This window comes from Balaenoptera ricei, chromosome 5 (genome assembly GCF_028023285.1).
Source record: "Balaenoptera ricei isolate mBalRic1 chromosome 5, mBalRic1.hap2, whole genome shotgun sequence".
Lineage (NCBI taxonomy): Eukaryota > Metazoa > Chordata > Mammalia > Artiodactyla > Balaenopteridae > Balaenoptera > Balaenoptera ricei.
Window position 1 is genome coordinate 31310868 of NC_082643.1, and position 23766 is coordinate 31334633.

General features: G+C 40.5%; 1 protein-coding gene across 4 annotated transcripts in view; it reads left to right on the forward strand.

Annotated features, from left to right (window-relative positions):
• The window catches only part of ARHGAP10 (Rho GTPase activating protein 10), a 328794-nt gene that overhangs the window by 172336 nt on the left and 132692 nt on the right, over positions 1-23766 (forward strand). The gene's annotated exons all lie outside the window — the stretch shown is intronic.

A 23766-nucleotide genomic window follows, 5' to 3' on the forward strand; every position in this document is an offset into this window, starting at 1 on the left:
ATGAGTTTTGACAAATGTGTATAGTTGTGTAACTACCACCACAATCATAGAAGATTTCTATCTCCCCCCAAAATTCCTTTGTGCCCCTTTGCAGTCAGTCTCTACTCCTTCCTTGACCCTTGGCAACTACTGAGCTGCTTTTCATCACTTTAGTCACTTTAGTTCTTTTTTTTTTTTTTGTAAGCATTTTATATGAATGGAATTATGCAGTATATAGTCTTTTGAGTCTGGCCTCTTTGTTTAGCTTTTGAGATTCATCTTGTTGGGTGTAGCCTTAGCTCATTTCTTTTCATCGCTAGGTAGTATTTCATTATATAGATACACTGCACTTTGCTTACTCATCCACCTGTTGGTAATATTTAGGTTTTTTCCATTTTAAACTTCAGGAAAGGTAATCCCTCCCCATTTTGGTCCCCTGACTAAAAGCTCAGAGGTCTCTTGTTTAGAGTTCCTCAGGAAAAGCGGGGCCCTGGCACTTTGCAGCCATTCCAGCAGACTTTGGAGAAACTAAATATTGAACTTTGCAAAACAGGCTCTTTCTGGAGGGTGGATTTCTCTTTGTTTAGAGTCTAGTGAAGTATGGATAAATTGAATATTTAATTCACTCTCATACATTGTATATCCCAGTCCTACTTTGGATGACTTAGCGGGATGAAGCATTGCACTCACGTTTTCTGTCAAAACAAGGTCTTTGTTATAAAGCCAGGACTGCCACCTGTGAAATGAGAGTGCTGGCTAACAGATGAATACGAGCTGTTGTATGATTTGGGTATTTGCCCATCGATAATAAAAACCCAAGCCACAGAAAGCTTTTCTCCCATTCTCTCTAACAGTGGCAATTCAGGCTATGACAGAATTTCATTCATTTCAACCTGCACTGAGATTGAGCTGACAAATTTCCTCTTTTTCCTAGTGCTTGAGAAATTTCCAAAATTGGGATGCTGTGATGTTCATATCTCTCACTTCATCATTTGTGTTTCTCCTTTTCCTGAGCTTCTTAGGAGCCTTCATTGTATCACTTGCATGCTTATTATTTTTTTTTTTTTTTTTAAATATTTATTTATTTATTTATTTATGGCTGTGTTGGGTCTTCGTTTCTGTGCGAGGGCTTTCTCTAGTTGTGGCAAGCAGGGGCCACTCTTCATCGCGGTGCGCGGGCCTCTCACTATCGTGGCCTCTCTTGTTGCGGAGCACAGGCTCCAGAATGCGCAGGCTCAGTAATTGTGGCTCACGGGCCTAGTTGCTCCGTGGCATGTGGGATCTTCCCAGACCAGGGCTCGAACCCATGTCCCCTGCATTGGCAGGCGGATTCTCAACCACTGCGCCACCAGGGAAGCCCCATGCTTATTATTTTGGTAAATAAAATTCTTTCCCCAAAGGATATAATTTATACATACTTGCTTCTGCCTGACCAGATAAAAAAAATCTATCTAGAATGCTTTCGGATTGGTCTGTGTAGTTTTATGGAGTGTTATGTACATTGAATGGAATATGTATAGTAGAATCTGCATGTATTGAATGCATTTTTATTATAAATATGTAAATTGTTGGATTTTCTTTACAGAAGAATGAGTCTACAAATTTTAAGTTAGATTTTCCCCATTTAAAATAAAAGACAAAAAAGCATATGTTTTTCTTTTCAAATCTTTTGTTCCTAAAAGTCTTCCATTACTAAAGCCTTTTGTTTTGAATGGAGTAATAGACAAAAAATAGAGTTAAAAGACTCAACTGTCAGTTCATGTTATTCAACATGATGAGGAACCGTGTGGAATCTCTGAGCTTTTTATCCTAAATTTAAAAGTGCTCTCAGGGACTATTGCTCTTAATGATTTCCCCCACATCACCTATCATGGCTGTTGATTTTTTTTTTTTTAAATGCTACAGATGTTGTTGCATCACTTTTTTTTTTTTTAACATCTTTATTGGAGTATAATTGCTTTACAATGCTGTGTTAGTTTCTGCTGTATAACAAAGTGAATCAGCTGTAAGTATACATATATCCCCCATCCCCTCCCTCTTGCGTCTCCCTCCCACCCTCCCTATCCCACCCCTCCAGGTGGTCACAAAGCACCGAGCTGATCTCCCTGTGCTATGCGGCTGCTTCCCACTAGCTATCTATTTTACATTTGGTAGTGTATATATGTCCATGACACTCTCTCACTTCGTCCCAGCTTACCTTCCCCCCACCCCGTGTCCTCAAGTCCATTTTCTACATCTGCATCCCCATTCCTGTCCTGCCCCTAGGCCCTTCACAACCATCCTTTACTTTTTTTTTTTTTTAGATTCCATATATATGTGTTAGCATACAGTATTTGTTTTTCTCTTTCTGACTTACTTCACTGTGTATGACAGACTCTAGGACCATCCAACTCACCTACAAATAACTCAATTTCGTTTCTTTTTATGGCTGAGTAATATTCCATTGTATATATGTGCCACATCTTCTTTATCCATTCATCTGTTGATGGACACTTAGGTTGCTTCCATGTCCTGGCTATTGTAAATAGAGCTGCAGTGAACATTTTGGCACATGACTCTTTCTGAATTATGGTTTTCTCAGGGTGTATGCCCAGTAGTGGGATTGCTGGGTCGTATGGTAGTTCTATTTTTAGTTTTTTAAGGAACTTCCGTACTGTTCTCCATAGTGGCTGTATCAATTTACATTCTCACCAACAGTGCAGGAGGTTTGCCTTTTCTCCACATCCTCTCCAGCATTTACTGTTTGTAGATTCTTTGATGGTGGCCATTCTGACCAGTGTGAGGTGATACCTCATTATAGTTTGATTTGCTTTCTCTAATGATTAGCGATGCTGAGGATCCTTTCATGTGTTTGCTGGCAATCTGTATATCTTCTTTAGAGAGATGTCTGTTTAGGTCTTCTGCCCATTTTTGAATTGGGTTGTTTGGTTTTTTGATATTGAGCTGCATGAGCTGCTTGTATATTTTGGAGATTAATCCTTTGTCAGTTGCTTCGTTTGCAAATATTTCTCCCATTCTGAGGGTTGTCTTTTTGTCTTGTTTATGTTTTCCTTTGCTGTGCAAAAGCTTTTAAGTTTCATTAGGTGCCATTTGTTTATTTTTGTTTTTATTTGCATTTCTCTGGGGGGTGGGTCAGAAAGGATCTTGCTGTGATTTATGTCATAGAGTGTTCTTCCTATGGTGTCCTCTAGGAGTTTTATAGTGTCTGGCCTTACATTTAGGTCTTTAATCCATTTTGAGTTTATTTTTGTATATGGTGTTAGGAAGTGTTCTGATTACATTCTTTTACCTGTCCAGATTTCCGAGCACCACTTATTGAAGAGGCTGTCTTTTCTCCACTGTATATTCTTGCCTCCTTTATCAAAGATAATGTTACCATATGTGCATGGGTTTATCTCTGGGCTTTCTATCCTGTTCCATTGATCCATATTTCTGTTTTTGTGCTAGTACCATACTGTCTTATTTATTGTAGCTTTGTAGTATAGTCTGAAGTCAGGGAGCCTGATTCCTCCAGCTCCATTTTTCGTTCTCAAGATTGCTTTGGCTATTCGGGGTCTTTTGTGTTTCCATACAAATTGTGAAATGTTTTGTTCTAGTTCTGTGAAAAATGCCATTGGTAGTTTGATAGGGATTGCATTGAATCTGTAGATTGCTTTGGGTAGTATAGTCATTTCCTCAATGTTGATTCTTCCAATCCAAAAACATGGTATATGTCTCCATCTGTTTGTATCATCTTTAATTTCTTTCTTCAGTGTCTTACAGTTTTCTGCATACAGGTCTTTTGTCTCCTTAGGTAGGTTTATTCCTAGGTATTTTATTCTTTTTGTTGCAGTGGTAAACGGGAGTGTTTCATTAATTTCTTTTTCAGATTTTTCATCATTAGTGTATAGGAATGCAAGAGATTTCTGTGCATTAATTTTGTATCCTGCTACTTTACCAAATTCATTGATTAGCTCTAGTAGTTTTCTGGTAGTATCTTTAGGATTCTCTATGTATAGTATCATGTCATCTGCAAACAGTGACAGTTTTACTTCTTCTCCGATTTGGATTCCTTTTATTTCTTTTTCTTCTCTGACTGATGTGGCTAAAACTTCCAAAACTATGTTGAATAGTACTGGTGAGAGTGAGCAACCTTATCTTGTTCCTGATCTTAGAGGAAATGGTTTCAGTTTTTCACCATTGAGAAGGATGTTGGCTGTGGGTTTGTCATATGTGGCCTTTATTATGTTGAGGTAGGTTCCCTCTATGCCTACTTCCTGGAGAGTTTTTTTTTTATCATAAATGGGTGTTGAATTTTGTCAAAAGCTTTTTCTGCATCTATTGAGATTATCATATGGTTTTTATCCTTCAATTTGTTAATATGGTGTATCACATTGATTGATTTGCATATATTGAAAAATCCTTGCATTCCTGGTATAAACCCCACTTGATCCTGGTGTATGATCCTTTTAATGTGCTGTTGGATTCTGTTTGCTAGTATTTTGTTGAGGATTTTTGCATCTATGTTCATCAGTGATATTGGCCTGTAGTTTTCTTTCTTTGTGACATCTTGGTCTGGTGTTGGTATCAGGGTGATGGTGGCCTTGTAGAATGAGTTTGGGAGTGTTCCTCCCTCTGCTATATTTTGGAAGAGTTTGAGAAGGATAGGTGTTAGCTCTTCTCTAAATGTTTGATAGAATTCGCCTGTGAAGCCATCTGGTCCTGGGCTTTTGTTTGTTGGAAGATTTTTAATCACAGTTTCAACTTCAGTGCTTGTGATTGGTTTGTTTATATTTTCTATTTCTTCCTGGTTCAGTCTCAGAAGGTTGTACTTTTCTAAGAATTTGTCCATTTCTTCCAGGTTGTCCATTTTATTGGCATAGAGTTCCTTGTAGTAATCTTTCATGATCCTTTGTATTTCTGCAGTGTCCATTGTTACTTCTTTTTCATTTCTAATTCTGTTGGTTTGAGTCTTTTCCCTTTTTTTCTTGATGAGTGTGGCTAATGGTTTATCAGTTTTGTTTATCTTGTCAAAGAACCAGCTTTTAGTTTTATTGATCTTTGCTATTGTTTCCTTCTTTTCTTTTTCATTTATTTCTGATCTGATCTTTATGATTTCTTTCCTCCTGCTAACTTTGGGTTTTTTTTTCTTCTTTCTCTAATTGCTTTAGGTGTAAGGTTAGGTTATTTGAGATTTTTCTTGTTTCTTGAGGTAGGATTGTATTGCTATAAACTTCCCTCTTAGAACTGCTTTTGCTGCATTCCATAGGTTTTGGATCATCGTGTTTTCATTGTCATTTGTTTCTAGGTATTTTTTGATTTCCTCTTTGATTTCTTCAGTGTTCTCTTGGTTATTTAGTAGTGTATTGTTTAGCCTCCAGGTATTTGTATTTTTTGCAGATTTTTTCCCTGTAATATCTAGTCTCATAGTGTTGTGGTCAGAAAAGATACTTGATATGATTTCAATTTTCTTAACTTTACCAAGGCTTGATTTGTGACCCAAGATATGATCTGTCCTGGAGAATGTTCCATGAGCATTTGAGAAGAAGGTGTATTCTGTTGTTTTTGGGTGGAATGTCCTATAAATATCAATTAAGTCCATCTTGTTTGATGTGTCATTTAAAGCTGTGTTTCCTTATTTATTTTCATTTTGGATGATCTGTCCATTGGTGAAAGTGGGGTGTTAAAGTCTCCTACTATTATTGTGTTACTGTCAGATTCCCCTTTTATGGCTGTTAGCATTTGCCTTATGTATTGAGGTGCTCCTGTGTTGGGTGCATAAATATTTACAATTGTTATATCTTCTTCTTAGATTGATTCTTTGATCATTATGTAGTGTCCTTCTTTGTCTCTTGTAATAGTCTTTATTTTAAAGTCTATTTTGTCTGATATTTGAATTGCTACCTCAGCTTTCTTTTGATTTCCATTTTCATGGAATATCTTTTTCCATCCCCTCACTTTCAGTCTGTATGTATCCCTAGGTCTGAGGTGGGTCTCTTGTAGACAGCATATATATGGGTCTTGTTTTTTTATCCATTCAGCCAATCTGTGTGTTTTGGCTGGAGCATTTAATCCATCTACATTTAAGGTAATTATCGATATGTATGTTCCTATTACCATTTTGTTAATTGTTTTTGGTTTGTTTTGTATGTGTTTTCCTTCTCTTGTGTTTCCTGCCTAGAGAAGTTCCTTTAGCATTTGTTGTAAAGCTGGTTTGGTGGTGCTGAATTTTCTTAACTTTTGGTTGTCTGTAAAGGTTTTAATTTCTCCATGAAGTCTGAATGAGATCCTTGCTGTTCAGAGTAATCTTGGTTGTTGGTTTTTCCCTTTCATCACTTTAAATATGTCCTGCCACTTCCTTTTGGCTTGCAGAGATTCTGCTGAAAGATCAGCTGTTAACCTTCTGGGGATTTCCTTATATGTTATTTGTTGCTTTTCCCTTGCTGCTTTTAATATTTTTTCTTTGTATTTAATTTTTGATAGTTTGATTAATATGTGTCTTGGTGTGTTTCTCCTTGGATTTATCCTGTGTGGGACTCTCTGTGTTTCTTGCACTTGATTGACTATTTCATTTCCCATGTTAGGGAATTTTTCGAGTATAATTTCTTCAAATATTTTCTCAGACCCTTTCTTTTTCTCTTCTTCTTCTGGGACCCCTATCATTTGAATGTTGGTGCATTTAATGTTGTCCCAGAGGTCTCTGAGACTGTTGTCAATTCTTTTCATTCTTTTTTCTTTATTCTGCTCTGCAGTAGTTATTTCCAGTATTTTATCTTCCAGGTCACTTATCCGTTCTTCTGCCTCAGTTATTCTGCTATTGATTCCTTCTAGAGAATTTTTAATTTTATTTATATTGTTTGTTTGCTCTTTATTTCTTCTAGGTCCTTGTTAAACATTTCTTGTATTTTCTCTATTCTATTTCCAATATTTTGGATATCTTTGCTGTCATTACTCTGAATTCTTTTTCAGGTAGACTGTCTATTTCCTCTTCATTTGTTTGGTGTGGTGGCTTTTTACCTTGCTCCTTCATCTGCTGCATATTTCTCTGTCTTCTCATTTTGCTTTACTTACTGTGTTTGGGGTCTCCTTTTTGCAGGCTGCAGGTTCGTAGTTCCCATTGTTTTTGGTGTCTGCTGCCAGTGGGTAAGGTTGGTTCAGTGAGTTGTGTAGGCTTCCTGGTAGAGGGGACTGGTGCCTGTGTTCTGGTGGGTGGGGCTGGAGCTTGTCTTTCTGGTGGGCAGGGCTGTGTTCAGTTGTGTGTTTTAGGGTGTCTGTGAACTTATTATGCTTTTAGGCAGCCTCTCTGCTAATGGGTGGGGTTGTGCTCCTGTCTTGCTAGTTGTTTTGCATGGAGCGTCCAGCACTGGAGTTTGCTGTCCGTTGGGTTTAGCTGGGTCTTAGCGTTGAGACGGAGATCTCTGGGAGAGCTCTTGCCAATTGATATTATGTTTGGCCAGGAGGTCTCTGGTGGTCCAGTGTCTTGAGTTCTGCTCTCCCACCTCAGAGGCTCAGGCCTGACACCAGGCCAGAGCACCAAGACCCTGTCAGCCACACAGCTCAGAAGAAAAGGGAGAAAAAAAAAGAAAAATAAATAAATAAATAAAATTTTTTAAAAAGTAAAATTATTAAAATAAAAAAAGTAATAATAATAATAAAAAAGAAAAGAGCAACCAAACCAATAAACAAATCCACCAATGATAACAAGTGCTAAAAACTGTACTAAGAGAAACATAAAAATCAGAAACAGGTCAGTTGCAGACAGTTGCCCGCAAAGTCCACCGCCTCAATTTTGGTATGATTCGTTGTCTATTCAGGTATTCCACAGAAGCAGGGTACATCAAATTGATTGTGGAGATTTAATTTGCTGCTCCTGTGGCTGCTGGGAGAGATTTCCCTTTCTGTTCTTTGTTCACACAGCTCCTGGGGTTCAGGTTTGGTTTTGGCTCCACCTGTGCATGTAGGTCGCTCTCAGGCATCTGTTCCCTGCCCAGACAGGACGGGGTTAAAGCAATGGCTGATTAGGGGGCTCTTGCTCACTCAGGCCAGGAGGCGGGAAGGGTATGGTAGCTATAATTGGAATGCTGGTGAGCTTGTGGCGGCATAGGCCGGTGTGATTTTGCAACAGCCTGAGGTGTACCGTGTGTTCTCCTGGGGAAGTTGTCCCTGGATCATGGGACCCTGGCAGTGGCGGAATGCACAGGCTCCGGGTGCGGGAGAGTGTGGATAGAGACCTACGCTTGCACACAGGAGTTTTGGTGGCTGCAGCAGCAGCATTAGTGTTTCATGCCCGTCTGTGGTGTCTGAGCTGATAGCCGTGGCTCGCGCCTATCTCTGAAGCTTGTTTAGGTGGTGCTCTGCCTTCTGTGGGCACATGGGGAAGGAATCCCCACTCCTCGCACACCCTGAAACAATGGTCTCTTGCCTCTTAGGCAGGTCCAGACTTTTTCCCGGACTCCCTCCCGGCTAGCTGTGGTGCACTAGCCCCCTTCAGGCTGTGTTCACGCAGCCAACCCCAGTCTTCTCCCTGGGATCTGACCTCCAAAGCCTGAGCCTCAGCTCCCAGCCCCCACCCGCCCCGGCAGGTGAGCAGACAAGCCTCTCGGGCTGGTGAGTGCTGGTTGGCACTGATCCTCTGTGTGGGTATCTCTCTGCTTTGCCCTCCGCACCCCTGTGGCTGCGCTCTCCTCCGTGGCTCTGAAGCTTCCCCCCCGCCACACCCCTCATCTCCGCTAGTGAAGGGGCTTCCTAGTGTGTGGAAACTTTTCCTCCTTCACAGCTCCCTCCCAGAGGGGCAGGTCCCATCCCTATTCTTTTGTCTCTGTTTTTTCTTTTTTCTTTTGCCCTACCCAGGTACGTGGGCAGTTTCTTGCCTTTTGGGAGGTCTGAGGTCTTCTGCCAGCGTTCAGTATGTGCTCTGTAGGAGTTGTTCCACATGTAGATGTATTTTTGATGTATCTGTGGGGCAGAAGGTGTTCTCTTTGTGTTCCTCCTCCGCCATCTTGAAGGTGCCCCTGCATCACTTCATTTCATCAGTCAGGATAAAGCTAGTTTATGTTCCTGTAACAGGAAACCTGAAATTCTCTATGGCTTAAGACAACAAGACTTATTTCTCACTCAGACATTGGTAGGAGGGCTTTGCCCATCACTGGTATCTGGGCTTCCAGGTTCCTGGTTGCCTTGCCTGGAGGGCTTTGGACCAACAAGTGAGTACTGTGGCCTTGAAGGGAGTCATTTGCTCACAGTTGAATGGTCAGAAATGGCCACGTGGCCCCACTCAACCCCTGTGAGTCTGCATAGCACAACCATACCAGGATCCTGGAAAGTACACAACCAGGAATGTTTGGTGGATAACATTAATGACCACTGTGTGTACTTTGTGGGTCTACATGCCTGTGTCCAAAGGCATTTAGTGATATCTGATTGAAGAATTATTTCTAATCACTTTTTTCAGTGTTTTAAACATGACTATCATTGTCTGAAAACTACCATTTCGTATGTTTTGGTTAAAGCAGTTAGTGTACCTTTTACCTACCATGTTCTTTTATTTTTATTTATTTAATTTTTCATAAATAGATAAATAAAATAATTTATTTTTGGCTGAGTTGGGTCTTTGTTGCTGTGCACGGGCTTTCTCTAGTTGCTGAGAGCGGGGGCCACTCTTCGTTGTGGTGCATAGGCTTCTCACTGCGGTGGCTTCTCTTGATGCAGAGCACGGGCTCTAGGCGCGCGGGCTTCAGTACTTGTGGCTCGCGGGCTCTAGAGCGCAGGCTCAGTAGTTGTGGTGCACGAGCTTAGTTGCTCCGCGGCATGTGGGATCTTCCCGGACCAGGGCTCGAACCTGTGTCCCTTGCATTGGCAGGCGGATTCTTACCCACTGTGCCACCAGGGAAGCCCTACCATTTTCTTTTAAAAATAGCATTTGGCGTTTTTATCTACTTTGTTTGTGACATCACTTAAATATTTGCAAAGCATCAGACAAACATCTAAAATTTGCTATAGTCTTCAGTACCCTAAGAAGAGGTAACATTTTTAGAGTACTCACATACTAATATAGATAACATATATAATATATGACACATATATAATATAATCTGTATTGGCCAAATGGGACTGTTAGCATTTACTGTACTTTTAGCAACAAAGCAAACCCCATTTCACTACAGTATCAGCGTCAGTTAACAGATCATACTCTTCTTTTCTATAGAGTTGTTTGTTCATGAAGGTAAGGCACCTTTGGGAGTCAGATCAACTGATCTTTCATCCATTTACCAAGTATTTGTCAATGATGTGAACCAGCTCTTAATGGATCCAGGCAATCTGACTACCACTGGGAAAGTATTGCTTATGTTTTCCAAGCTGAAGGACTTCCTAAAGCAGCTGTTCTCAAACATTGCTGTGCAGTGGAATCACCTGGGATCTTTAAACAACACTGCTGCCTGGCTCTCACACGCAGTCAGTCTGATTTCCTTACTGTCAGCTGTGAACTAGGAAGGTGGCATTTTCAACGTCCCGAGGTGATGCTAATACGTAGTAAAGTTTAGGCACCACTGTCCTAATGGCAGTTTCTTGTGTGTTGGAGCAATGGAATACACAGTTGTTATCTTTATAGTGTCCTGTTACGTGGGGAACTTTCAACTTCTTTTTAAAAATAACCCAACCTAAACCCAGACAAACAAAACAGAAAACTTCCCAAGAAAATAGCACAGTGTTCTTTTCCTTCCCTCAGTAACAGGTGACTTATCATAGTTAAACCGTAGTTCTCATCTGAAGCCAGTCAGCCAGTATTTATTGAGCAATCACGGGGTGTATTGATAAATAGCCTTGCTCTAGGCCGTTGGGATACATATTAAAGGCTGGTTACATATAATGCTCGATCCATGAACGGTAGACAAAATATAGATATTTGTAATTTAAGTATACCAGGTACTAAAATAAAAGTGTTACAATTTTGCATGGATCAAGGGAATTTGAATGCATGTCGATGGATTGCTGAGTACTTGATCTTAATTGAGGATTATGTTTAGAAACAGCCTTCTTTGGATTTAAAAGAGTAGAAAAGTATATTTTAGCATTTAGAGAGACGTCAGCAAAGATGTGGAAACAGAAACAAGCCAAATGGAAAGGAAGCATGAAGAAACAGGGGTAAGGAAGTACTCAGGTTTTTGCGTTTAATTGGCAAGGACCTGGGTAAGTACTAGAGGGTAGTGGATAGCAGAGTAGCAGGCTTATTAGAAAGGTAAATATAAAAACCAGTATTAGTAGCCGTATGTGGAATGACCCAGAATTCTGCCTAGGTTGGAGTATTCCATAGGGGAGGTAACTGATTGAGGATGATCGATTTGGCACTGGGGTCGGGCAGCACGGATACGTCCAAGTGATCGATCCGATGAAGATGTAGTCATCTGGAGCAGTTGGTTGTACACAGAGAATCAGAGTTCTGCAAGGAATTTCACCTTCAAATTTTAGTTTGGGAAACAAAGGATATCAGGGAAACTCACGGGGTCCCTGGCAGACCTGATAAAATATATTAGGATCACCAGGGTGTTTCTTGAAAATGCAGATTCCTGAGCTCAGTCATCTTTGTTGAATCAAAATCATTGGTGGCCGGGCTTCTGCGGTAGATAGTGAGAGGTCCAGTAAGAACAGACAAGTGGAGACAGGAGTTTTCTCATATTCTACTTTTTAGGGGATAGAAGAAGCTTTCCTGAGAAAGTAGAGTTTATGAGGGCTCCGGGTCCTGGATCCATGTAACTTTTGGGATTACAAGAGAGAGCATAGTTGATGTAGGGTACAACCTCCACCCTAAAAAGTGAGGTTAAGAGAAGAAATCACAAAATGTCTCAAAGTGGCCAAGTTTCAGTGCGTCAGAAGTCAAGGATGGTTCAAATCTAGATGCTTGTAGGTTAATCCAAGGCAAATTCAGAAGTGTTCACTCATCTCACCGCTTCGCTTCTAGCCCCTCCTACCTACCGTCTCTGCATGATGCCTAGCTTCTGATGCCCTGTGGTAGATTCTCCCTCTGTGGGAAAAGACGCCAGTATTCTCAAGCAGTTTATACACCCTCTCGGCCGTTGTTTGTGCAGCCACTCTGATACACGGCGCTGTCACGCTGGGGTCTACTGTTCCAGGCGCCTGCACCCCTGGCAGATGATGATGGGTCCAGTCTTTTCCTTTGCCCCTCCTGGGCCTCTGAAATACCACTGACTCCAGGCTTCCTTGAGGACCCAGCAGTCGGGCTGCCTTCTAAAGCACGAGGGGGAACTGTTCTAGGTGCACATTTGCAGGGTGTCAGGAGCACGGAGTCTTGGCAGGGAAAAGAGTGGGTGTTGAAGCGGAGGTGTTTGAAAGGATGTGCTGCATCTGGGACCTGAGAGTCATTGGGTGAGACCGGAGTAGGGGCTGGAGAGGCGTGTGGGAGAGAGGCGGCACTCAGGTTCCTCTGTGGAAGGTTTACCTTTCCTTGGGTGACAAGGATTTGTAGGTTTACATTCCGAAGTGGTGCAATAAGGGAGGCATTTTGGAAAGTTGTAGTTTGGTAAAACTTTGTTAACCTTTCAGACCCATAGTTTCTAAAAGACTGGAATTAGGAAGTTCATTCTCACTATCTACTTGCACCCACGTTTGTGAAGGTCAAAAGAGCTAATTTTGGTAATAGTAGATCTTACTACTCATAAATGTATCTCTTTATTTCCTCTTTCCATCCTTCCCCTGGATTGTTTTAATCCCGAGATGTCCACGTTCTTCATTTGGCAGTTCTGTTGCCTGGTATTGTTAACTGTGTCTCACATATTTATTTTGTTTCTGGAACTTTGCTTTTCCCTTGGAGTAGAGACAATGTCTTATTTATCCTTCGCTTGCCTCTTCTCACTTCTAAGTACAATGTCTTGCACATATAGTAAGCACTCAATAGCAATTGCTTTTTGCTTGAGTATTCAGAGATCTGCTGAAAATGCCACATTGGCAATATGATGTGTTCCAACAATTTGTAAAATTATTGGAAGATTAGTGAAAGAATTTATCCTTCTGTATGTGATTGGAATTAGTACTTTCCAATAACTTGCAGGATTGGTTTTCACTCCATGAATTTGCCAGCATCTTTCTGAATTATGGGTAATATTTTAGACATAGATAGAAAGATGCATCACGTTACATATGAAAAAATATCAAGGTTTCAGAGCTTGGAGAATAATTTCCTTAAGTAAACAACTTAAGGAACCGCCTCCCATGCCCGATACCTTGTCTTTTTTTTGGAACTGGGTGACACAGTGTTTTTCAGGTGCATGTGTTGTAAAATGTGCAAAAACAAAGTAAGGCTCTTCTGCTTAAAAACTTCTTTAAATAATCATCATGATTTAAAACTATATTTGTGTGCCACTTCTGTTTATGAATTTCTCTTAAAAAATTCTTCCATATGTGGATAATTTGAATATTCACTTTAATTTCTAGAGCATGGCATTAAAATGTCGGTCTAGGCAAGCTGTCAGTTATCAAATTCAGCTTTGTAACAAGCTGTGAATTCATGGGATAGAAGTAGGAAGCCACATCTAAGATGTGACAGTCTGAATTGTCGCATGTAAAAGTGAATTTCTCTTTCTTTGGAAAGCAAAGTTTTAGGTCTTTGGAAAACCGTTCTGAAGTCGGCTTGAGGATTTTTCTGATTCCAGAGCACTTCTGGAATTGTATGGGGCCTCAAGACGGTAGAAGATGATAATGTATAGTTTCAGTTATAATCTTTGTGGGAGGGAAAATGCCCAAAGTGGACTTCAACATATTTTACTACGCTTGCACATTAATCTTCAATTGCCAAGGGCCAATTTATGTGCAAAATGAAGAAAATAAAGAACAGCTGTCCCCAGAAAATTTACAGCAAGTAAACTAGACCTTCTCGCTCGCTGTCTCTTTTTGAATCAGAATGGGTGTGAGATGTGTGTGGGTGGATACAGAGGACAGTCTTCCACGGGAGGGAGCTGAAGAGTCTTGTGGTGTGTGCAGAAATGCAAATGCGGAGCTGAAATACTAACTCCAGGCGGTTCAGGACTGATTTTTAATTTTCTCAATTAGTAATCTTATTTGTTTTAAGAACAAAGAAGCATCTAAAGCTATTAGCTTCCAAATGAATGGTTGAGTAAAATTAATACGGACAGATGGTTAAATCTTCTTGCTCCCGAGTAGGTATGTGAGGTTTTGTGTGTTTGGCTCACATCTGGATGAGGTCCGTGGGCATTTTATTGCAGGGCTCCCTCGGCACTCTTAGCGTCAGCTGGAGAACAGGGACTCAGAAGTCAGCCTTGATCAGAATCTCTTTCTCCACTTCTTAGCTCTGCAGCCATGCAAGTGAGCTGGTTAACCTCTCTGTCTTGATTTTATCATGTGTAATTTGGGATAAGGGTAGCAACTTTTTCGTAGGGTGGTTGTGAGAATTAAACAGGGAGGCTTGGGGCATTGGCTTATATTGAGTGCTCAGTAAATGTGAGTTGCTTCTCTAAAATAAATCTATGAATTGAGGCCAGTCACAATTCAGTGGTCCCATTATTGATGCAAGGTTCTGGGAACACGAAGGGACTTTGTTTTTTAAATAGTAATTTATATAGGGAAAGAAATCACCTGAATTCTCTTTTGCCACGTAATTTTAAGTGGCTCTTGTAACAAGCAGTGAAATTAACTGGCTTGCCTTTCAACCTCCTGTGTCTCTGCCTTATGGATACTTGAGCAGTTAAATGGCCAGAGTGCAAGGAAGAAAAGAGACTCAGGAGGAAGATGATGGCTTTAGATTATCTCAAGCTTTCAGAAAAAAAGAGGAAAAGAAAGGAAAAAAAAAAAGGAGAGATTGTCCAGGGTTGCCTTTGCCTAACATCGATTTGTCCCTGATGCCACAGCTGCTCTGAGGTGGAGGAGAGGCAGGTGGCAGTAGCGAGACACCAGTAGACCTTTTCTAATATTCTGATCTCTGTAGAGGAGGGATAAAAAGGAGTCTTGCAAATAGCAACAGCCAACTTTTGCCTTGAGTCTGAGTCTCTTTTCTAATTTATAAGTAAGTAAAAATTTGTAGCTACTTAAATTTGAGCTACACGAATGATGAGTTTGAAAATAAAATGTACTCTTCCCTAGCTGCCCATTTATTCCAGCTTACTTTACTACTTAATACTTCTGGGTGTGTACATGTTAGATGGACTTTACTCAGAACTTTCTGGCTGTTTCTTGAAGGAAAGATACAGGGGAGAAATGGTCAAGGTATGGTTCCTGTTCTTAAATCTAACCTTCAGTTTCAAGACAGTGAAGGTGCTGAGATTTTACTTTACTTTCATGTGAACAAGTTAGCCTGTACAGTTTCATGGATGCTGGTAGAAGACACAAGACTCCTGGATCAGAGGTGAAGGACAGGTCATTACTCTCAGTAGCCAGTGCTTTACGTTTTGTGTTGGTGCCCTGAGCCCCAGTTGCCAAGGGCACTGCAAAGAGGCTCAGATATATCTGCACACCTTGGGTTGTGTTTTAGGAGAAGAATAACTCTGAACTTAGGAAACTCGACTCTTTCGAAATGACTGGCAAGCGTGTCTGCCGTTTGCTCTAGATGGACACTATATTTTTCAAGGTTGCAAGCAAACCTGTTCTTTGCTTCAGAGGGAGATACTGGCACAGATGGTGTTCACCCACCCTGGGGTGTTGCTGGCGGAGGTGAGTGGGTGATGATGACGTGAGAAGATGCCCTGTGAGCAGTTGAGGCCAGAGTGTGGCAGATCCCAGGTGCTGGGCTGCGTATTTGCCTCAGTCCTGTAGGCACTGGTGAGACAATGACAGATCTGAGCAGGAGTGTGTTCAGATCTTTGACAGGAAGTAGAGTTGATGGGGGGAGGGGCATAGAAGGAAAGATGGCTGGTTGGGTTTTAGAAATAATCCAGGTGAGAGATCACGGAGGTTTAAACTTGCCATTGAAAATGGAAAGAAAGGATGCATAAGAAGAGAGACTTGGCAGAAAAATAGAATCTGGTGGCCTGTTGGATGTAGGAGGTAAACAAAATGGAAAAGGAAAAACTGACTCGAAGGTTTCCAGCCCTGGTAGCTGACGACATCTTCAGCCAAGACAGAGACTGCAAGAGGAACAGTAGGTTCAGGGGAAATACGGACTGGTTTTGGATATCCCAGATTCAAGGTACCTGTGACATTTCTGTCAGAAACGCAATGAAGGCTGCCAGAGAGGTATGGGCATCATTTTTAGTGAGGCAAAGTTTGGATAGTCGGAAAATCCTTCAGGTGGATGGTGAGGTAAGAAGATAGTGGGGCAAAGGGCAGAATCTTTGGGGATCTTTGCATTTAGAGAATGAGAGGAAGAAGAAGAGTGTAGGAGACATACAGCAGTCAAAGGGGTAGGAGGAGAATCAAGAGAGTGTGGTGTAAAGGAATCCACAAGGGGAGATTTTTTTTTTAAATTAATTAATTAATTTATTTTTGGCTGTGTTGGATCTTTGTTTCTGTGCGAGGGCTTTCTCCAGTTGTGGCGAACGGGGGCCACTCCTCATTGCGGTGCGCAGGCCTCTCACTATCGTGGCCTCTCTTGTTGCAGAGCACAGGGTCCAGATGCGCAGGCTCAGTAGTTGTGGCTCACGGGCCCAGTTGCTGCGCGGCATGTGGGATCTTCCCAGACCAGGGCTCGAACCCGTGTCCCCTGCATCGGCAGGCAGATTCTCAACCACTGCGCCACCAGGGAAGCCCAAGGGGAGATTTTTGAAGGAAGAGGATCAACAGTGTCAATGCTCTAGATTATTCAGGTATGAGGAGGACCAAGAAACAACCAATAGAAGTCAAGAAGTCACGAAACTAGAGAATAACGAGGTTGCACTTACGTGTCATTTTTACAAGAACCCTGTAAGACAGTGGTATGTCTGTGTTTTACACGATGAGCTGAAGTGAAGAGTCATCATTTGACTTGTGTAAGTCTCAGGGCTAGGAAATGGCAGACTACAACTCATATCCAAGACCGACTTGTTTTTAGAGCTGGTGCTCTTAACCACAATGAACATGAGGACATGAAGATTCTCTAGGCTGATCTTCTGATGACGTTGGAGATGAATGAAAAAATAGAAGACATGTATTTTTAAATGTTTTAATTTTATTGGCGTATAGCTGATTTACAATGTTGTGTTAGTTTTAGGTGTACAGCAAAGTGATTCAGTTATACATATACATATATTCATTCTTTTTTTAGATTCTTTTCTCATATAGGTTATTACAGAATATTGAGTAGGGTTCCCTGTGCTATACAGTAGGTCCTTGTTGGTTACCTGTCTTAGATATAGTAGTGTGTGTGTTCATCCCAAGCTCCTGATTTATCCCCCTCCCTGACCCCGTTTCCCCTTTGGTAGCCATGAGTTTGTTTTCGATAACTGTAAGTCTATTTCTGTTTTGTAAATAAGTTCATTTGTAAAAAATTAGATTCCACATATGAGTAATATCATATGATATTTGCCTTTCTCTGTGTGACTTACTTCACTTAGTATAATAATCTCTAGGTCCATCCATGTTGCTGCAAATGGCATTATTTCATTCTTTTTTATGGCTGAGTAATATTCTATTGTATATATGTACCACATCTTCTTCTTTTTTTTTTTTTAAATTTTTTGGCCACACTGCGTGGCATGTGGGATCCTTAGTTCCCCGACCAGGGATCGAACCCATGCCCCCTGCATTGGGAGTTCAGAGTCTTAACCACTGGACTGCTAGGGAAGTCCCTGTACCACATCTTCTTTATCCATTCATCTGTTGATGGACATTTACATTGCTTCCATGTCTTGGCTATGTAAACGGTGCAGTGAACACTGGGGTGCATGTATCCTTTTTGGATTATGGTTTTCTCTGGATATATGCCCAAGAATGGGATTGCTGGATCATTTGGTAATTCCATTTTTAGTTTTTTAAGAAACCTCCATAGTGTTTTCCATAATGGCTGCACCAATGTACATTCCCACTCACAGTGTAGGGTTCCCTTTTCTCCACACCCTCTCCAGCATTTACTGTTTGTAGACTTTTTGATGATGGCCATTCTGACTGGTGTGAGGTGATATCTTATTGTAGTTTTGACTTGCATTTCTCTAATAATTAGTGATGTCGAGCATCTTTTCAGAAGACAAATGTTTAAGGAACAGAGGAGGTTTGAAACTGTAGACAATAGGAAAGGGAAGTGAGGAGGGAAGATTTGAGTATCACTCTCTGAAGTGCTCATCTCGATCTGGGATGAAGCCATTCTGAAGTTACACCTGCCCTCTTTCCAGATCAGCTCCATCATGAACCCCTGAGTGTGTACCATCAACCCGAGGAAGATGTGTCCCCTTTGCTGAGAATCTCTGCAACGCCCTGGAAAGTCTCTCAGTGGCAGACCTCATGTCAGTGTGGAACCTGCCTCTGACAATGTTTAAAATTCAAATAAACGGCAGTTTACATTTTCCGAGTATTTTGTGTACTCTAGTTCACCCAATCTCTACAAAACTCAGTAGGCAGTTGAGCAGATATATCTTCTTTATTAGGCTTAGGTGCATATATTAGGCTCAAGAGACAAGTTGAAAGTGGCAGAGCTGGGATTTGAATGCTGGTCTTCGATTCTTAGAATTACTCTGTGGCGATAGAAGTAAAATGAGACGAAGAGTTGGGTGACCGAGCAACTTAGTGGTGATAGGGATGCTGAATTCTGCCAGAAGGTCCAGAGGCTGTGAGATGCTTCTTTCCCCAAGGTTCACACTGTGAGGAAAGATGGAAGGGCACATTGAATGAGTCAGAGCTAGATCTCTTAGACCTGGGACAGCTAGACATCCGACACCTGGGGAGAGTTTGGGACCCCGAGTGTTTCTAGTGAGAGAGGAAACTCTCTGTTATTTTGCAGCTTCCTCCTGCCCTTCTCTAGGCATCCTGCCTGCTGGCTTGGTGGTTGTACAAGGAATAACAGCAAGTCTAGGGGTTGTCTGGTCTGAAGCAAAAATGCTTTCCCTTGTGCTGGCTAGAAACTGGAGATGAGGCCAGCCACACGGGGTACTGGGAATATACTATAGTCCATTTGGACCCTAATACAAAGGTAGCCCTTAATAAACCAAACACTCTTTATATTTGAGACTTGGATTTGAGAGGAGGAGACTTATTCGAGTCAGGCCTAGATGTGTCTGAAGAGTCCAGAAATTATCAGTACTTCCAAAGAAATTGGCTTGAACCTGGAATTGGATATTTGCCTTGTCCTTTTTTTGGGTATTTCTCACTCCTGCTGGAATGGACATGCACGTGACGGCCAGCCTCAGGAGTGCCAAGCTGGCAGGTTTCTGAGCTCAGCCTTGGGTTGGTCTGGGTGTGAAAAGAACACGTGAATGAAATCATGAGACCTCTCCTCTAGGTGCCTGCTGGTGGGGAGGCTGTTTATCCTAGCCCAGAAATGGATTTATATGAGAAGAGTAGGGGAAAGCCAACATGAAAGTGGAAGCAAGACTTCATAGGAAAGGAAAATGCAGATCAGTTCCTGGCAGATAGTAGCTGTCTGTAATGCTTTTCTATCTGCCGCCCAAATAATTATCATCCAGGGGAGAAATTCCAAATGTTATTGGTGAACAGGAATTTTATATTTTCCATGAGTCATTCGTATTAAATAAACTTTGACTGTCTTCCCAACATATGCTTTATTTTATGACAATGGGCTGTAGACTACATGCCTTGGTTAGGGTGACTTTTTTATGTATTTTGCCAAGGTGTTTTGATATTAATCTTGATTTTTATGCTACAGTTAAAAAGATTTTCATGAGTGCTTGTTAGTAAGACTCATGCAAATGCTTTATAAACATTATCTCCTTTAATTTTCACAACAACCCCATTCCATCATTAACCTCATTTTTCAGATAAAGAAGTTGAGACATATTGAGTAACTTGCCAGTAACAACTGGGAGAGGGGAGAGCTGGAAGCTTCCAGAATCTCCATAACCTTAATTTGTAATAGTTTGTATCTTATAACCTTAACAAGTTTCTATTTCCAGGATATGTTTTGTTTTTGTCTGTTGTTGTTGTTGTTTTTTTTTAAATGAGGGAACCAAGATCTAGAAAGGTTAAAATGTTACTCAGTATCATTTTGAGCTTCTCGTCTTTGTAAAGCTATAGGTAATCTTCTAACTGTCCCAGTGCTTAGAAATGGTCTCTTACACTGCCTTTTGCAGTATTTAATACATTGTAAGTGTTAAAAATAATGCATTCTTCTTCTAAAGGTTTAGAATTCTGCAATTTTATATATAGAGCATCTTAAATTTATGATGTTGAATGGTAGGTCCCTTTGATGGAAGAGTGAGTCATTCTTGGTTCTATGTGCTTACATTTAAAACTAATTTAATATAAACATGTGTTTTTGACAGAACCTTAAAATATTATGGATCACCCTGTATCTTGGAAGGGTATCTTTGTGTATGAACCTGTTATTTTTATGTAACTCAGTGTAGTGGATGGACTGGAAAGTGTTTACTATACTTACACAGACATATAAGCATAGTGCTTATTGAGGGTTAGTTATAAATGTAAGAAAGGAACGCATTACCAAGTTTTTGTAATTCACCTATGACCTGAAACAATATTCATGAGTCTCTTCATTGCTTTTCTTTGAATGACTTTTATAGTATCTCTTTCTTTTTTTAAAAAATTGAAGTATAGTTGATTTACAATGTTGTGTTAGTTGCAGGTGTACAGCAAAGTGAGTCAGTTATATATATATATATCTATATATATCTTTTTCAGATTCTTTTCCGTTATAGGTTATTACAAGATATTGAATATAGTTCCCTGTGCTATACAGTAGGTCCTTGTTGATTATCTATTTTATATATTGTAGTGTGTATATGTTAATCTCAAACTCCTAATTTATCCCTCCCCCCTCACTTTCTCGTTCGGTAACCTAAAGTTTATTTTCCATGTTTCTGAGTCTATTTCTGTTTTGTAAATAAGTTAATTTGCATCATTTTTAAAGATTCCGCATATAAGCAGTATCATATGATATTTGTCTTTCTCTGACTTCACTTAGTATGATAATCTCTAGGTCCATCCATGTTGCTGCAGATGGCATTATTTCATTCCTTTTTATGTCTGAATAATATTCCACTGTGTGTGTATATGAGTGTATAACACATCTTCTTCGTCCATTCATCTGTTGATGGACATTTAGGCTGCTTCCATGTCTTGCCTATTGTAAACAGTGCTGCCGTGAACATTGGGATGCATGTATCTTTTCGAATTAGAGTTTTCTCCGATATATACCCAGGAGTGGGATTGCTGGATCATATGGCAACTCTAGTTTTCTGAGAAACCTCCATACTGTTCTGCATAGTGGGTGCACCAATTTACATTCCCACCAATAGTGTTGGAGGGTTCCTTGTTCCCTACACCCTCTTCAGCACTTCTTATTTGTAGACTTGTGGATGATGGCCATTCTGACCGGTGTGCGGTGATGCCTCATTGTGTGTCGATTTGCGTTTCTCTAATGATTAGCGATATAGCATAGCATTCGTAAGCCTTGTTGCTAGGTATTTCCTCACAGATTTTTCCTAATCATTTTACATATGATACTCTTTCCCTTTTATTTTCAAGAATCTTTCAAGATACATAAGATATAATTATCAAACATATTTAAAATTATTATACACACACATGCATGCATGAATATTTGTATTTGTTCATTACATAGCCAACAGGGGAGGTTGTCTTTGCAGTGCTGGTGAGATGTGTAAACCTTTATTTGTACTTCTGCATGTCCATGTTTGTATATGCACATGTGCCTCATTAATAATGACACATTGCAGACTTTTGATGTGAATGTGACCATGAACATTAATGACCTTTCACCCCTGTTGTCAACATGCACAAATGCAAATAAACAGTGAGGCAGAGATGATGATGAAACCTGACTCATTCCTACTTCTCGCCCCTCTCCTCAAGGAAGATGTGGGCAGTGCTTAGTGACAGCACTGTGTGAGATTGGAGGAGGCAGGTGGTGGGAAGGAAGGCACGTTTGATTTCACCTTGGCCGCTTTGCCCAGGGACAACTGTCATCAGCTGCTCGTCAGTGAACTTGAGAGCACTTACCTTGCCTTTACTGCCGATCAGAACCAATCTTATAAATTAAAAGAAAAAAAAAATCCTTGGGCCTATAAACACTTTGACCCGATTATAGATTTTTGTTAAAAGTTAGAAAGTACTGTGGTAATGATACCTGTCAGTAAGCTTTGATATGCCGAAAAAGTTTTAATACCTTGGATTTTTAAAAAAAAATTTTTATGAGAGTATAGTTGATTTATAATGCTGTGTTTCAGGTGTACAGCAAAGTGATTCAGTTATAAATTTAGCCACTCTTTTTTAGATTCTTTTCCCATATAGGCCATTACGGAGTATTGAGTAGAGCTCCCTGTGCTGTACAGTAGGTCCTTTTTAGTTATCTATTTTATACGTAATAGTGTGTATATGTCAGTCCCAATCTTCCAATTTATCCCCCCTCCCCACCACCTTACCCACTGGTACCCATAGTTTGTTTTCTACATCTGTAACTCTATTTCTGTTTTGTAGATAAGTTCATTTGTACCCTTTTTTTAGATTCCACATATAAGTGATATCATATGGTAGTTATCTTGACTTACTTCACTCATTATGACAATCTCTAGGTCCATCTATGTTGCTGCAAATGGCATTATTTCGTTCTTTTTGTATGGCTGAGTAATATTCCATTGTACATATTACTACATCTTTATCCATTCCTCTGTCAATGGACATTTAGGTTGCTTCCATGTCCTGGCTATTGTAAATAGTGTTGCCTTGAACATTAGGGTGCATGTATCTTTTCAAATTATGGTTTTCTCCGGATATATGCCCAGGAGTGGGATTGCTAGATCATATGGTAGTTCTATTTTTAGTTTTTTAAGGAACCTCCATACTGTTCTCCATAGCGGCTGTACCAGTTTACATTCCCACCAACAGTGTAGGAGGGTTCCCTCTTCTCCACACCCTCTCCAGCATTTATTGCTTGTAGATTTTTTTGATGTTGGCCATTCTGATTGGTGTGAGATGATACCTCACTGTAGTTTTGATTTGCATTTTTCTAATAATTAGTGATGTTGAGCATCTTTTCATGTGCTTTTAGCCATCTGTATGTCTTCTTTGGAGAAATGTTTATTTAGATCTGCCCATTTTTTGATTGAGTTGTTTGTTTTTTTTTTAAAGCTTTTTTTCTTTCTTTTTTAAAAATTTTATTTATTTATTTATTTATTTATTTATTTATTTATTTATTTATGGCTGTGTTGGATCTTCGTTTCTGTGCAAGGGCTTTCTCTAGTTGTGGCAAGTGGGGGCCACTCTTCATCGTGGTGCACGGGCCTCTCACTATTGCGGCCTCTCTTGTTGCGGAGCACAGGCTCCAGACGCGCAGGCTCAGTAGTTGTGGCTCACGGGCCTAGTTGCTCTGCGGCATGTGGGATCCTCCCAGACCAGGGCATGAACCCGTGTCCCCCACATTGGCAGGCAGATTCTCAACCACTGTGCCACCAGGGAAGCCCTGTTTGTTTTTTTGATATTGAGCTTCATGAGCTATTTGTATATTTTGGAGATTAATCCCGTGTCAGTTACTTCATTTGCAAATATTTTCTCCCATTCTGAGGGTTCTCTTTTCGTTTTGTTTATTAATACCTTGGATATTTAAGTTTTTAGTTCCTAAGTGTAATGTCTGGTTTGGGCCAAGTCCAATCTGTATCTGTAGTTCTAAAATAATTTCAAGTCAAATCAACCTAGCTATACCTATTCTATACTCAACTATTCTAT